This window comes from Pygocentrus nattereri, chromosome 24 (assembly GCF_015220715.1).
Source record: "Pygocentrus nattereri isolate fPygNat1 chromosome 24, fPygNat1.pri, whole genome shotgun sequence".
NCBI classification, from domain to species: Eukaryota; Metazoa; Chordata; class Actinopteri; order Characiformes; family Serrasalmidae; genus Pygocentrus; species Pygocentrus nattereri.
Window position 1 is genome coordinate 15,159,481 of NC_051234.1, and position 16,938 is coordinate 15,176,418.

Sequence of the window (16,938 nt, forward strand, 5' to 3'; positions counted from 1 at the left end):
CATATCTCATATGTAGCATTCTATGTAAAAAGTGTTTTAGCCATAAGTTCCAAATAATGTCTTATATTAAAGCTCAAGTACCTTTTGTACATATGATTGTCTTTACATTAAATATTAAATGGTACTCACTTAGTTGCGGAAGAAAACATACTTGAAGATATTAGAAATCATGGTATTTGAATAAGGATTTATAAAAACATTATAAACTGTAAAATGGAACTCACTTTACTTAAGGGCCAGAGAAAACATACATAAGAGCGTTATGGCACTTGATTAAGGATTCATAAAAACATTATAAACTGTAAAATGGAACTCACTTTACTTAAGGGCCAGAGAAAACATACATAAGAGCGTTATGGCACTTGAATAAGGATTCATAAAAACATTATAAACTGTAAAATGGAACTCACTTTACTTAAGGGCCAGAGAAAACATACATAAGAGCGTTATGGCACTTGAATAAGGATTCATAAAAACATTATAAACTGTAAAATGGAACTCACTTTACTTAAGGGCCAGAGAAAACATACATAAGAGTGTTATGGCACTTGAATAAGGATTCATAAAAACATTATAAACTGTAAAATGGAACTCACTTTACTTAAGGGCCAGAGAAAACATACATAAGAGCGTTATGGCACTTGAATAAGGATTCATAAAAACATTATAAACTGTAAAATGGAACTCACTTTACTTAAGGGCCAGAGAAAACATACATAAGAGCGTCATGGCACTTGAATAAGGATTCATAAAAACATTATAAACTGTAAAACTCACTTAGGGGTCAGAGAAAACATACATAAGAATGTCAATATAGTGTCATAGTATTTGATTAAGGATTCATGAAAATGATTTTTCATAACCCACATTATTTTGTCATTTAGCAGATTCTCTTAACCTGCACAAAATGTGCTAACAGTGGAAGCAAAATCAAAACAGAATATTCTAGATTGAGACAGCAGGAATCTATATCCTAAAAGACGTCAAACCTTATAGTTAAATATAGTAAAATACATATTTATACCACAAGTCTACAGATGAGTTAAGAGTGCGGTTCTTCAGTCGATAATAGAAGGAGCTGAGAGATGGTGCAGTGCAGAGTTTAAGGAGAAGTGTGTTCTACCACTGAGGGGCCAAGACACTGAAGCAGTAACCTGAGAGGCAAGCTTGTATTTTATGGAAGGACATTTCAAGAGAGAGGTGGAAGACCTAAGCCAGTGTGCTTGGAAGGTAAGAACTAAAGAGTTGTATCTTCTTCCCTCAACAGGATCTCAACAGAGGAGTCACTGAAAAGTACTGAAACTTGCATCCTGCACCATTGTTTACTCTTTAATGAAGAACGAGTAAAGGGTTAAAGAATTTGCACATGATGAAATAAAATTGTAGAAAGAATTTCATAGACTTACTTCCCTTTCTGTGTAGTCTGTTTTCTTCTCACTCACTACTGCGCCTGTGTAGGCCTTGAAATTAACACTTTTGTTCAGTTTAATCAACTGCCTCATTTTATAAAGCTGTATCACATCATCAGCACTGTGTCACCCTGACATACCAAACACAAAGCCACTAAGTCAGCTGTCATAACATGCTATGTCATTTCACCTCAGAAAATGTCATGACACAACCTAATGTCACCAAAAATCTATGTCTCTTGACATAGTTGTTATGTCAACATGACATCAAAATTGACAAAAGCAGTCTTTATGACAACTGACGACTTATGGAATAAGTGTTTATAAATGTTTATGTATGTTTATGTCGGTTGTCATGAAGTGCTTATGTAGGTGTCATGTAGCCTTCATTACTGTGCCCTACAGTACAGTGTTACCCAATAATGAAACCGTCGTTCTAATACACTGAAAAAGCCTGAAAAAGCGATTCCTGCACTCCAGCAGCGCCAAAACGCTGTAAAAAGGCAGAAGACGTTGTGCAGTGAGCTGTTAACTTTAATACTTTGGGATAATTATAAACAGACATTTCTGACATGAAAATCACTTCTCATGTCAGAAAACTGAAAAGAAAACACTTTTATGACATGGACAAATAAATAGTTAACTTGGCTAAAGTAACCAGTACAATAATGAAACCGTCGTTCTAATACACTGAAAAAGCCTGAAAAAGCGATTCCTGCACTCCAGCAGCGCCAAAACGCTGTAAAAAGGCAGAAGACGTTGTGCAGTGAGCTGTTAACTTTAATACTTTGGGATAATTATAAACAGACATTTCTGACATGAAAATCACTTCTCATGTCAGAAAACTGAAAAGAAAACACTTTTATGACATGGACAAATAAATAGTTAACTTGGCTAAAGTAACCAGTACAATAATGAAACCGTCGTTCTAATACACTGAAAAAGCCTGAAAAAGCGATTCCTGCACTCCAGCAGCGCCAAAACGCTGTAAAAAGGCAGAAGACGTTGTGCAGTGAGCTGTTAACTTTAATACTTTGGGATAATTATAAACAGACATTTCTGACATGAAAATCACTTCTCATGTCAGAAAAATAAACTGAAAAGAAAACACTTTTTATGACATGGACAAATAAATAGTTAACTTGGCTAAAGTAACCAGTACAATAATGAAACCGTCGTTCTAATACACTGAAAAAGCCTGAAAAAGCGATTCCTGCACTCCAGCAGCGCCAAAACGCTGTAAAAAGGCAGAAGACGTTGTGCAGTGAGCTGTTAACTTTAATACTTTGGGATAATTATAAACAGACATTTCTGACATGAAAATCACTTCTCATGTCAGAAAACTGAAAAGAAAACACTTTTTATGACATGGACAAATAAATAGTTAACTTGGCTAAAGTAACCAGTACAATAATGAAACCGTCGTTCTAATACACTGAAAAAGCCTGAAAAAGCGATTCCTGCACTCCAGCAGCGCCAAAACGCTGTAAAAAGGCAGAAGACGTTGTGCAGTGAGCTGTTAACTTTAATACTTTGGGATAATTATAAACAGACATTTCTGACATGAAAATCACTTCTCATGTCAGAAAACTGAAAAGAAAACACTTTTTATGACATGGACAAATAAATAGTTAACTTGGCTAAAGTAACCAGTACAATAATGAAACCGTCGTTCTAATACACTGAAAAAGCCTGAAAAAGCGATTCCTGCACTCCAGCAGCGCCAAAACGCTGTAAAAAGGCAGAAGACGTTGTGCAGTGAGCTGTTAACTTTAATACTTTGGGATAATTATAAACAGACATTTCTGACATGAAAATCACTTCTCATGTCAGAAAACTGAAAAGAAAACACTTTTATGACATGGACAAATAAATAGTTAACTTGGCTAAAGTAACCAGTACAATAATGAAACCGTCGTTCTAATACACTGAAAAAGCCTGAAAAAGCGATTCCTGCACTCCAGCAGTGCTCAAACGCTTTAAAAAGGCAGAAGACTTTGTGCAGTGAGCTGTTAACTTTAATAATTTGGGATTATTATAAACAGACATTTCTGACATGAAAATCACTTCTCATGTCAGAAAACTGAAAAGAAAACACTTTTTATGAAATGGACAAATAAATAGTTAACTTGGCTAAAGTAACCAGTACAACAATGAAACCGTCGTTCTAATACACTGAAAAAGCCTGAAAAAGCGATTCCTGCACTCCAGCAGCGCCAAAACGCTTTAAAAAGGCGAGAGACGTTGTACAGTGAGCTGTTAACTTTAATACTTTGGGATAATTATAAACAGACATTTCTAACATGAAATACACTTGTCATGTGAGATAACAAAGCAAAACAGATTTTATGACATAGAGAACTAAATTCTTAACGTGGCTAAAGGTACTACTACTAGAAAGCTTGAAATGGAGATTCCAGCACTCCAGTAACAACCAGACGCTTTAAAAAGGACAGAGACGCTATGCAATGAGTTGTTAACGTGAAAACATTCAGATTATTATAAACAGACATTTCTGGCATGAAATACACTTGTCATGAAAGAAAACTGAAAGCAAATCACATTTTATTATAAAGAGAACTAAATTATTAATTTGGCTGAAGAAACCAGTACATTAATGAAACCGTAATTCGATACACTTAGAAAGCTTAATAAGGCGATTCCAGCACTCCAAAAACGCCCAAACGCTTTAAAGAGGACAGAGACGCTATGCAGTGAGCTTTTAACGTCAACAAAAATGGGAGAGACGCTATGCAGTGGGCTGTTAACTTGAAAACATTCAAATTATTATAAAGAGGCATTTCTGGCATGAAACACACTTGTCATGTGAGAAAACTGAAAGCAAAACACATTTTATGACATAAAGAACTAAATCCTTAACGCGGCTAAAGGAACTAGTACAATAATGAAACCGTCGTTCTATACACTTAGAAAGCATGATAAGACGATTCCAGCACTCCAATAACGCCCAGACACTATAAAAATGCAAGAGACGCTATGCAGTGAGCTGTTAACGTGAAAACATTCGGATTATTATAAAGAGGCATTTCTGCCATGAAACACACTTGGCATGTGAGAAAACTGAAAGCAAAACACATTTTATGACATAGAGAACTAAATCGTTAACGTGGCTAAAGGAACTACTACAGTAATGAAACCATCGATCTATACACTCAGAAAGCCTGATAAGACAATTCCAGCACTGCACATGCCTCAAAGCTGTAAAAAGGCGAGAGACGCTATGCAGTGAGCTGTTAACGTGAAAACTTTGGGATTATAATAAACAGACATATCTGACATGAAACTCACTTGTCATTTTAGAAAACTCAAAGCAAAACACATTTTATGACATAGAGATCTAAATCGTTAATGTGGCTAAAGGAATTAGTACAATAATTAAACCACCGTTCTACACACTCAGAAAGCCTGATAAGGCGATTTCAGCACTCCACATGGGTCGAAACGCTGTTAAAAAGGCAAGAGATGCTATGGAGTGAGCTGTTAAAGTGAAAACACTGGGATTATAATAAACAGACATTTATGGCATGAATCACACTTGTCATGAGAGGAAACTGAAAGCAAAACACATTTTATGACATAGAGAACTAAATCGTTAACGTGGCTAAAGGAATTATATATAACTATAACAATAATGTAACCGTCGTTCTATACATTCAGAAAGCCTGATAAGGCGGTTCCAGCACTCCACATGCGCCGAAACGCTGTAAAAAAAAAAACACTATACAGCGAACTCTTCACATGAAAACATTAAGATGACTATGAACAAACATTTCTGACATAAAAGACATTTCTCATGTCATAAAATTGAAATAAAAACACATTTTATGACATAGAGACCTAAATCGTTAACTTGGCTAAAGAAACCAGTACAATAATGAACCTGTCATACTATACACTTAAAAAGCCTGAAAAGTCAGTTACAGCAAGCCAGAAGAGCTGTTAACATGAAAATATTGGGATTATAATGAACAGAAATGTCTGGCCTGAAACTCACTTGTCATATCGGAAACCTGAAAGCAAAACACATTTTATGACATAGAGAACTAAATGTACAGCAGGTTAGGCAGATAAAGGATAGAGACGTAAATGTACTATTGAGTGAACAGAGAGTGTTGAGTAGATGGAAGGCTTACTTTGAAGAACTAATGAATGAGGAAAACAAGAGAGGGAGGAGGACAACGGGGGGAGAGGTAGTGGATCAGTAAGTGCAGAAAATTAGTAAGGTGGAAGTGAGGGCAGCTTTAAAAAGGATGAAGAATGGAAAGGCAGTTGGTCCAGATGACATAACTGTGGAGGTATGGACATGTTTAGGCAGTGGACTTTTTAACCAGGTTGTTTAACAAAATCCTGGAGAGTGAGAGGCTGCCTGATGAGTGGAGAAGTAGTGTATTGGTCCCCATTTTTAAGAACAAGGGTGATGTGCAGGGCTGCAGTAACTACAGAGGTATAAAGTTCATGAGTCAGGCCATGAAGGCATGGGAAAGAATTGTTGAAGTTAAGGCGAAGCTAAGGCGAGAGGTTCAGATCAGTGAGCAGCAGTTTGGTTTCATGCCCAGAAAGAGTACCACAGATGCAATTTGAGTGTTGGTAGAGAAGTACAGAGAAGGTCAGAAGGAGTTACATTGTGTCTTTGTGGATCTAGAGAAGGCATATGATAGGGTGCCAAGAGAGGAACTGTGGTACTGTATGAGGAAGTCAGGTGTAGCTGAAAAGTATGTTAGGGTGCTGCAGGACATGTGTGAGTATAGTGAGACAGTGGTGAGGTGTGCAGTTGGAGTGACAAATGGTTTCAAGGTGAAAGTAGGGTTACATCAGGGATCAGCTTTGAGCCCCTTCTTGTTTGCAATGGTGATGGACAGGTTGACAGATGAGGTCAGGCAGGAGGCTCCATGGACCATGATGTTTGCAAATGACATTGTAATCTGTGGTGAGAGTAGAGAGCAGGTGGAAGAGAATCTGGAGAGGTGGAGGTTTGCACTGGAGAGGAGAGGAATGAAGGTCAGTAGAGACAAGATGGAATACATGTGTGTGAATGAGAGGGCGGCAGGTGGAAAGGTGAAGATGCAAGGAGTAGAGGTCATAAAGGTGGATGACTTCAAATATCTTGGGTCAACCATCCAGAGCAATGGACAGTGCAAAAAAGAGGTGAGAAAGAGGGTGCAGGCAGGATGGAGTGGGTGGAGACGGGCATCAGGGCTGATGTGTGACAGAAGGATAGCAGCAAGAGTGAAAGGGAAGGTTTACAAGACAGTAGTGCGTCCTGCTATAATGTATGGTTTGGAGACTGTGGCTCTGTCTAAAAGACAGGAGGCTGAGCTGGAGGTGGCGGAGATGAAGATGCTGAGATTTTCTTTGGGAGTGACAAGGCTGGACAAGATTAGAAATGAGCAGATTAGAGGGACAGTGAAGGTGGAGCAGTTTGGAGATAAAGCCAGAGAGGCCAGGTTGAGATGGTTTGGACATGTGTTGAAGAGGAATAGTGGATATATTGGGCAAGGAATGTTGATGGAGATGGAGCTGCCGGGTAGAAGGAGAAGAGGTAGACCTCAGAGAAGGTTTATGGATGTAGTGAAGGTGGACATGGAGATGGTTGTGTGAAAGTAATGGATAGTGTGTGAAAGGCAATGGATAGGGCAAGATGGAAGCAGATGATCCGCTGTGGCGACCCCTAAAGGGAGCAGCCGAGAGAAGAAGACGATTTCATTTTTTTGACATAAGAAATGGGTTTTATGTCAGAAATATTTGTTCATATTCATCGTAATGTTTTCACGTTAAGAACTCCCTGCATAGTGTTTCTTGCCTTTTTAAAGCATTTGTGCCCTTCTGGCTTGCTGTACCCACCTTTTCAGGCTTTCTGAGTGTATAGAACGACTGTTTCATTATTGTACTGGTTCCTTAAGCCAAGTTAACGATTTCAACTCTATGTCATAAAATGTGTTTTGCTTTCAGTTTTCTGACATGACAAGTGAGTTTCATGCCAGAAATATCTGTTTATAATAATCCCAAAGCTTCCATGTTAATCACTGCATAGCGTCTCTCGCCTTTTTAAAGAGGTTGGGCACTTGTGTAGTGCTGGAATCGCCTTATCAGGCGTTCTGAGAGTACAGAACGACTGTTTCATGATTGTTCTGGTTTCTTCAGCCAAGTTAAAGATTTAGGTCTCTATGTCATAAAATGTGTTTTTATTTCAGTTTTATGACATAAGAAATGTGTTTCAGTTCAGAAATGTTTGTTCATAGTCATCGTAATGTTTTCATCTTAAGAGTTCGCTGCATAGCGTTTTTTGCTTTTTTAAAGCGTGTGGGCCCTTCTGGTGTGCTGGAATCACCTTTTCAGACTTTTTGAGCGTACCGAATGACTATGTCATGACTAAATTAATGATTTAGTTCTCTATGTCATAAAGTGTGTTTTTATATGATATAGAATGACGGTTTCATGATTGTAATGTTTCCTTCAGCCAAATTAAAGTTTTAGGGCTCTCTGTCATTATTTGTGTTTTTATTTGTTTTATAACGTGTGTTTAATGTCAGAAATGTCTGTTTGTTATCATCCCAATGTTTTCACATTAAGAGCTCACTGCATGTCGTTTCAAGCCTTTATTGAGCGTTTTGGCGCTTCTGGAGTGCTGGAATCGCCTTTTCAGTCTTTCTGAGCGTATAAAACGACTGTTTCATGAATGTACTGATTTCTTCAGCCATGTTGACGATTTAGGTCTCTATGTCATAAAATGTGTTTTGCTATCAGTTTTCTGACATGTCAAGTGAGTTTCATGCAGGAAATGTCTCTTTATAATGTTCCCAATGTTTTCACTTTAACAGCTCACTGCATAGCGTCTCTTGCCTTGTTTAAAGCATTTGGTCGCTCCTGGAGCGCTTGAATCATCTTTTCAGGCTTCCTGAGCGTATAGAACGACTGTTTCATGATTGTATTGGTTTCTTCAGCCAAGTTAATGATTTAGTTCTCCATGTCATAAAAGTGTGTTTCAAGTCAAAAATGTCTATTTGTCATTATCACAATGATACCACATTAAGAATTCACTACATAGCGTCTCTCACCTTCTTTAAAGTGGTTGGGTGCTTCTGGAGTGCTGGAATCGCCTTTTCAGGCTTTTTGAGCGCATGGAACGATGGTTTCATGACTGATTTCTACTGATTTCTTCAGCTTTGTTAACGATTTAGGTCTCTATGTCATAAAATGTGTTTTGCTTTCAGTTTTCTGACATGTCAAGTGAGTTTCATGCAGGAAATGTCGGTTTAAAATAATCCCAATTTTTTCACGTTAACAGCTCACTGCATAGCGTCTCTCGCCTTCTTTAAAGCGTTTTGGCGCTTTTGGAGTGCTGGAATCGACTTTTCAGGCTTCTGAGTGTATAGAATGACTGTTTCATGATTGTACTGGATTCTTCAGCCAAGTTAACCATTTAGGTCTCTATGTCATAAAAAGTGTTTTTTATTTTAGTTATATGACTTAAGAATTTTTTTTTTTTTAAAAAGGGGACCGGAGGGTGTGTTCCAATTACAGAGGAATCACACTCCTCAGCCTCCCTGGCAAGGTCTATGCAGGGGTACTGGAGAAGAGAGTCCGGCTCATAGTCGAACCTCGGATTCAGGAGGAGCAGTGCGGGTTCCGCCCTGGTCGTGGAACACTGGACCAACTCTTTACCCTCTCCAGGATTCTGGAGGGTTCATGGGAGTTTGCCCAACCAGTCCACATGTGCTTTGTGGATTTGCTGCTGCATCACCTTTTCAGACTTTTTGAGCGTATAGATCGAATACTTCATGATTGTACTGTTTTTTTCAGCTAAGTTAACCATTTAGGTCTCTATGTCATAAAGCGTGTTTTTATTTTAGTTATATGGCTTAAGAAATGTGTTTTATGTCAGAAATGTTTGCTCATAGACATTGTAATGTTTTCATGTGAAGAATTCGCTATATAGCGTTTTCTGCTTTTTTAAAGCGTGTGGGCCGTTCTGGTGTGCTGGAATCGCCTTTTTAGGGCTCTACGTCATAAAATGTGTTTTTATTTGTTTTATAACATATCAAGTGTGTTTCAGGTCAGGAATGTCTGATTATAATAATCCCAATGATTTTATGTTAATAATTCACTGCATAGCGTTCCTCACCTCTTTAAAGTGTTTGGGCACTTCTGGAGTGCTGGAAATGCTTTTTCAGGCTTTCTGATCGTATAGAACGACGGGTTCATGATTGCACTGGTTTCTTCAACCAAGTTAGCGATTTAGTTCTCTTTGTCATAAAATGTGTTTTGCTTTCAGTTTTCTGACATGTCAAGTGTGTTTCATGCCAGAAATGTCTGTTTATAATATTCCCAATCTTTGCACGTAATAGCTCACTGCATACCGTCTCTCACCTTTTTACAGCGTTTGGCCGCTTCTCGTGTGCTGGAATCCCCTTTTCAGGCTTTCTGAGCATATACAATGACTGTTTCATGATTGTACTGGTTTCTTCAGCCAAGTTAACCATTCACGTCTTCTTCTTCTTCTTTCAGCTGCTCCCATTAGGGGTCGCCACAGCGGATCATCGGCCTCCATCCTGCCCTATCCACTGCCTCCTCTACTTTTACACAACCATCTCCATGTCTACTTTCACTACCTCCATAAACCTTCTCTGAGGTCTACCTCTTCTCCTTCTACCCGGCAGCTCCATCTCCAACATTCTTTGACCAATATATCCACTATTCCTCCTCAACACATGTCCAAACCATCTCAACCTGGCCTCTCTGGCTTTATCTCCAAACTGCTCTACCTTCACTGTCCCTCTAATCTGCTCATTTCTAATCTTCAGATTCCTTTATTGATTCCAGGAGGAAATTGCAGTTGTTACAGTTGCAGCCACTTATGTAAAAATAAACACTTTACTAATAATTTAAGACAATATAGAGAAATTTACAGTATGTACACAAGATTTAAGTACTTATGAATATAGTAAGGTGGCAGTGATTGTGATAGTAACATCAGGTATAAAGCAGTTACAATTATTTAAATTAAGTTAGTGTCCCTCTGAGTTATTGCACACACAATTGTTATTATTGCACATATGAACAGTTTCGTATTGAGTTTGTGAATCACACACTGAGGGAGGAGTTATAGAGTTTGATGGCCACAGGTAAGAATGATTTCCTGTGGCGCTCTGTGGTGCATTTTGGTAGAGTGAGTCTTGAGCTGAATGAGCTCTTGTGTCTCATCACTGTGTTGTAGAGTGGGTGGGAGCCATTGTTCATAATGGCCTTCAGCTTAGACAGCGTCCTCCTCTCCGACACTGCCGTCAGCGAGTCCAGCTCCACACCCACAACATCACCGGCCTTGCGGATCAGTTTGCTGAGTCTGTTGGCATCTGCCACCCTCAGTCTGCTTCCCCAGCATGCAACAGCATAGAGGATAGCCCTGCCACTACAGACTCATAGAAGATCCTGAGCATAGTCCGGCAGATGTTGAAGGACCTCAGGCGCCTCAGAAAATAGAGACGACTTTGGCCCTCCCTGTAGAGGGCGGCAGTGTTCTTAGCCCAGTCCAGTTTATTGTCAATATACACACCCAGATATTTGTAATCATCCACAGTGTCCACACTGACCCCGCTGATGGACACAGGGGTCACCGATGCCTTGTCCCTCCTCAGGTCCACCACCAGTTCCTTTGTCTTTGTCACATTGAGCTGCAGGTGGTTCCGCACGCACCATGCGACAAAGTCCTTCACCGTCGCCCTGTACTCATCCTCCACTCCCTTGCTGATACATCCAACTATTGCAGAGTCATCAGAAAACTTCTGAAGGTGGCAAGTATCTGTGCAGTAGCTGAACTCCGTGGTGTAGAGGGTGAAGAGGAAGGGAGAGAGGACAGTTCCTTGTGGAACTTCAGTGTTGCTGACCACTCTGTCCGACACACAGTGCTGCAGGCGTACATACTGTGGTCTGCCAGTCAGGTAGTCAACAATCCAGGACACAAGGGGGGCATCTACCTGCATTTAAGCACCCTGGGTGGAACCCCATCAGGGACTACAGCCTTGTTTGCGTGGAGTCTCTTCAGTTGTCTTCTCACCTGGTCAGCAGTGAGACACACTGTAGAGGTAGTGGGTGGGGGAGGGATGGAGGTGTGAGATGGCCATCCTTGTCCATCCTTGTCACTCCCAAAGAAAATCTCAGCATCTTCATCTGCGCCACCTCCAGCTCAGCCTCCTGTCTTTTAGACAGAGCCACAGTCTCCAAACCATACATCATAGCAGGAAGCACTACTGTCTTGTAAACCCTCCCTTTCACTCTTGCTGCTATCCTTCTGTCTCACATCAGCCCTGACACCCGTCTCCACCCGCTCCATCCTGCCTGCACCCTCTTCTTCATCTCTTTTCTACACTGTCCATTGCTCTGGATGATTGACCCAAGATATTTGAATTCATCCACCTTTATGACCTCTACTCCTTGCATCTTCACCTTTCCACCTGCCTCCCTCTCATTCACACACATGTATTCCCTCTTGTCTCTACTGACCTTCATTCCTCTCCTCTCCAGTGCAAACCTCCACCTCTCCAGATTCTCTTCCACCTGCTCTCTACTCTCACCACAAATTACAAAGTCATCTGCAAACATCATGGTCCATGGAGCCTCCTGCCTGACCTCATCTGTCAACCTTTCCATCACCATTGCAAACAAGAAGGGGCTCAAAGCTGATCCCTGATGTAACCCTACTTTCACCTTGAAACCATTTGTCACTCCAACTGCACACCTCACCACTGTCTCACTATCCTCATACATGTCCTGCACCACCCTAACATACTTTTCAGCTACACCTGACTTCCGCATACAGTACCACAGTTCCTCTCTTGGTACCCTATCATATGCCTTCTCTAGATCCACAAAGACACAATGTAGCTCCTTCTGACCTTCTCTGTACTTCTCTACCAACACTCTCAGTGCAAAAATTGCATCTGTGGTACTCTTTCTGGGCATGAAACCAAACTGCTGCTCACTGATCTGAACCTCTCGCCTTAGCCTTGCTTCAACAACTCTTTCCCATACCTTCATGGTGTGGCTCATCAACTTTATACTTCTGTAGTTACTGCAGCCCTTGTTTTTAAAAATGGGGAACAGTACACTACTTCTCCACTCATCAGGCATCCTCTCACTCTCCAGGATTTTGTTAAACAACCTGGTTAAAAAGTCCACTGCCTTCTCTCCTAAACATGTCCATACCTCCACAGGTATGTCATCTGGACCAACTGCCTTTCCATTCTTCATCCTTTTTAAAGCTGCCCTCACTTCCACCTTACTAATTCTCTGCACTTCCTGATCCACTATCTCTCCCCCCGTTGTCCTCTTCTCTCTCTCATTTTCCTCATTCATTAGTTCTTCAAAGTACTCCTTCCATCTACTCAACACTCTCTGTTCACTCACTAGTACATTTCCCTCTCTATCCTTTATCAGCCTAACCTGCTGTACATCCTTTCCAGCTCTATCTCTCTGTTTAGCCAAATGATACAAGTCCTTTACTCCTTCTTTACTGTCCAGCCTCTCATACAGCTCATCATAGGCCTGAGCCTTTGCCTTTGCCACCATTCTTTTTGCTATGCGACTAGCCTCACAGTACTCCTGCCTACTTCCTTCATCTCTCTGGTTATCCCACTTTTTCTTAGCTGCCTTCTTCTTCTGAATACTCTTCTGGACTTCCTCATTCCACCACCAACTTTCCTTGTCTTCTTTCCTCTGACCAGACGAAACACCCAACACATTTTTGCCAGTTTCTCTCACCAACTTAGCTGTAGTTTCCCAGTCCTCAGGTAGCTCCTCACTGCCCCCAAGGGCCTGTTGCAATTTTTCCCTGAACTGCCATTCTCTTTGCAAATCTACAACCATCTGACCTTCCGCATTTCTGTCTTTCACACCATACATACCCAGCACCTCTTCATCCCCTCTGTTCCCTTCACCAACATGTCCACTGAAGTCTGCACCAATCACTAATCTCTCCTCTCTAGGGACACCATCTACCACTTCATCCATCTTACTCCAAAATTCCTCTTTCTCCTCTAACTGACAACCAACCTGTGGTGCATATGAACTGACCACATTCAAAATTACACCATCAACCTCCAACTTCAGGCTCATGATCCTGTCTGACACTATCTTTACATTCAGAACACTTTTCCCAAGCTGTTCCTTTAGGTTTATCCCTACTCAATTTCTCTTCCTCTCTACACCATGATAGAACAGTTTGAATCCACCTCCAATGTTCCTGGCCTTCCTTCCTTTCCATCTGGTCTCCTGGACACACAGAATATCTACCTTCCTTCTCTCCATCATGTCTGTAAGCTCTCTGCCTTTACCAGTCATTGTCCCTATGTTCAGAGTCCTTACTCTAACCTCCACACTCGTGCCTTTCCTTCTCTCTCGCTGCCTTCTAACCCACCTTCCTCCTCTCCTCTTTGAAGGTCTTCGACCTACAGTAGTCCAATTTCCACCGGCACCCTGCTGGTCAACAGCACTGGAGGCGGTCGTGGTTAACCCGAGCCTCGACCGATCCGGTATGGCAATCATAAACACAAAGTACACCCCTAATGGCTGGTTTATAAAAGGAGACTTGGTAACACTTTATAATAACGTTCATTTATAAAACATTTATGTGCTTTTAATTCATAATTAACTAATCATGAACTAATGATGTATTTAGAGCTTTAAATCATTAATTCATATATTAACAGCACTTTATAAGACACCTATAAGCTGTTACTGCATGATTAACAAATGAGGAATAGCTCAGGAATTCAGCAGTTATTCATCAGTTATGTACATACTACAATAAAAATTCATATGTTAGTAGTATATTTGCAAACGTTAAAGTTTAGGTGTTCTTTAGACAAAAAACCTTTCAAAATGAAACATCTATAAACTTCTACTTTATTATCTATTAATCATGAACTAATCAAGTATTTGAGAGTTTTTCTTCATTGTTTTATAGATTAATGGCAGAGGTGGCATTTGGGCAATACAGTTTACAATGTGTCCTCTTTACAAGATATCAGGGTTTTAAAATAGCCCATATATAACATGTAGAACTGTCATCACATCTCTATGGAGAACTCCTTATTCCCTGCCTGCATATGTATGAAGACCTGGTGTTGTTGATGACTGTTTACAGTCACTGCAAAGCTGTCATGCAGGTTTCTCCACTACATCATCTGGACGATTTGATCCTTTCTCTCTAGGATGGTCACCTTTCATGTGGTCAAAAGGTTTACTTGTATCACCCCACTGCTGCATTTTTTTCACTGGTGTCCAGCAACTGTTCACATCACATTTAAACTCTGGCACCAGCCTGCAAAGCCAAAAAATGGACCAGCTCCTTCCTACCTGATGACGTAGAGCAATTTAAGCTTCAAGTACAGCCCAGCTTAACCCACGGCACATAAAAGACAAACATCAAGACTCTTCCATGTGGTGGAACAAACTTCCACTGAACAGCAGAATTCCTCACCATCTTCAAAAGGCGACTGAAGCTCCATCTCTCTGTGAAGCATTTAAATGAACTGTAATCTAGTGCTTCTGCAAAACCTCAAACCCCCCTGTACTGCGTGTCTCCTACACCGACTTTAGTATCTTAGCTCAGGGTTATCTTTAGACTCTCACTTTTCTCTGCATAAGTGCTTTTGCTATATGCAATAAATGCAATTTATACATAAAGAATGATGGACAAACAAGCAAAAAAATCCCATTAAATTAAAAAATAAAAATCTGCTAATTCAACGTGCCTTTTGTGAACCACAGTAAGATTCATTAAAACTTTTTGGGCCTACAAATGATTTGTTAAACATTAACAAACAGTAGTGACTTTCTTACTCATGTTTTATAAATTGCCTGTTCATTACATATAAATTATTTGCAGCCCCTAATCTAAAGTGGGAACTATTCCATATATATAAATATCTAAAAATACCTATAAGTCATTTACAAACTAAAGTCCTTCTGTTAAGTCATTTATACATTAATTGGTCAACATTTATAAAACATTTTGCAGCCCCTAATCTAAAGTGGGAACTATTCCATATATATAAATATCTAAAAATGCCTATAGGTCATTTATAAACTAAAGTCATTCTGTTAAGTCATTTATACATTAATTGGTCAACATTTATAAAACATTTTGCAGCCCCTAATCTAAAGTTAAGACAAAAAACAATATACAGACATTTAATCAGGTTGTTTATTCAGTACTATTGCTAGTATTAAACATGAGCTGGCACACAAATTCTTCCTTTCATTCAACCATAAAATACAATTTATCAAAAGAGAACAAGTGAGTTGTTTGAATTTTTATTCCATATAATAAACAAATTTGAATGAAAGTTTTATTATAGTTATTTGCTAAACATTTAAAAGGGGTATTTACTTTTGACAAACATGACATGACAATTTGTAGTGCTAATTAATTTTAAAAATTTGACACATTTGAAATTCCTTCAACCATAACTATATTGTAACTTGTCCTGCATGAACACTACAGTGCAAAAATGCATGTATAGTCTTTACAGGTTGCCTGATAAATGAATAGGACTTAAAGTCTGGTTAAGTTTAATGTGGCATCTCATTCATGGAGTTTTCCAAGATCATGAATTAGCTGTCCTAGAGGCCCATTATGATGCTTTTTTGCTAACCATTCATACCATTCAATTACAGTCAAGTGATTCTTCAACAGCTCTTCTGTCCGGTTAACTCTAAGCCTCCAAACTGTTTCCTTGTATGTTCTCCAGGGCCTCTCTATATGCTGGGTATGAGCCCCTGTCTGAGCATCCACATATGATACGCTGTGATTGACCGTGTAATGCCTGTAGCCAAGCTGAGGTAGAGTCTGTTGGTAGGCACGCCACTCATCACTTAGGATAGTGGTTCCCCTCCTGACATGTTGAGTGATGAGTGGCATGAGTTCCCTTCTGGATCTTTGATTTGTGTCCCCAACTTTCACACCAAGCATGCCGAACACCCACTTCCTCCTCCTCCATCCCCCAGCCATCCGTCCTCTTCCATGCTAAGTTAGATAAAAAGGAAATCACTATCACATTAACTGCTTAAATGGCTATATCCCGCCACCCAGTCCCATCTTCTGTTACAAAGCAATAAAAATTAAGAAAAACTTATGGTTAATGAATAATAACCCAGGACAGGGACTAACCTCAAACATTCAAAACACTTATTTGATACTTCAGTTTCTTGCTCTCATTTTACATAATATATTAGCATTTTAGGTAATGCTTTACTGAAGGGCAGTATTCATAAAGCCACGTGACAACCTCCATTAGTCTTTCATGACAACAAACAAACCTACATAAAGATTTATAAAGGCTCCAACAAGCATTCATTGTTACAAATGCTTTTTTTTCAACAATTTATTTGCAGTCTTCTGGAAGTACCTGGGTTAAAAAAATGTGCCAGGATCTGCTAACCCTAGAAAGTGACTCAACAGCCAACATTAAAATGTCCTATGAGTTCTATGATGTGTTTTAAGAATTGCATC

The 16,938-nt window shown here is 39.7% G+C and overlaps 1 protein-coding gene across 1 annotated transcript in view; it reads left to right on the forward strand.

The window, feature by feature from the left end:
- The window catches only part of LOC108411421 (vitellogenin-like), a 45,911-nt gene that overhangs the window by 4,008 nt on the left and 24,965 nt on the right, over positions 1–16,938 (forward strand).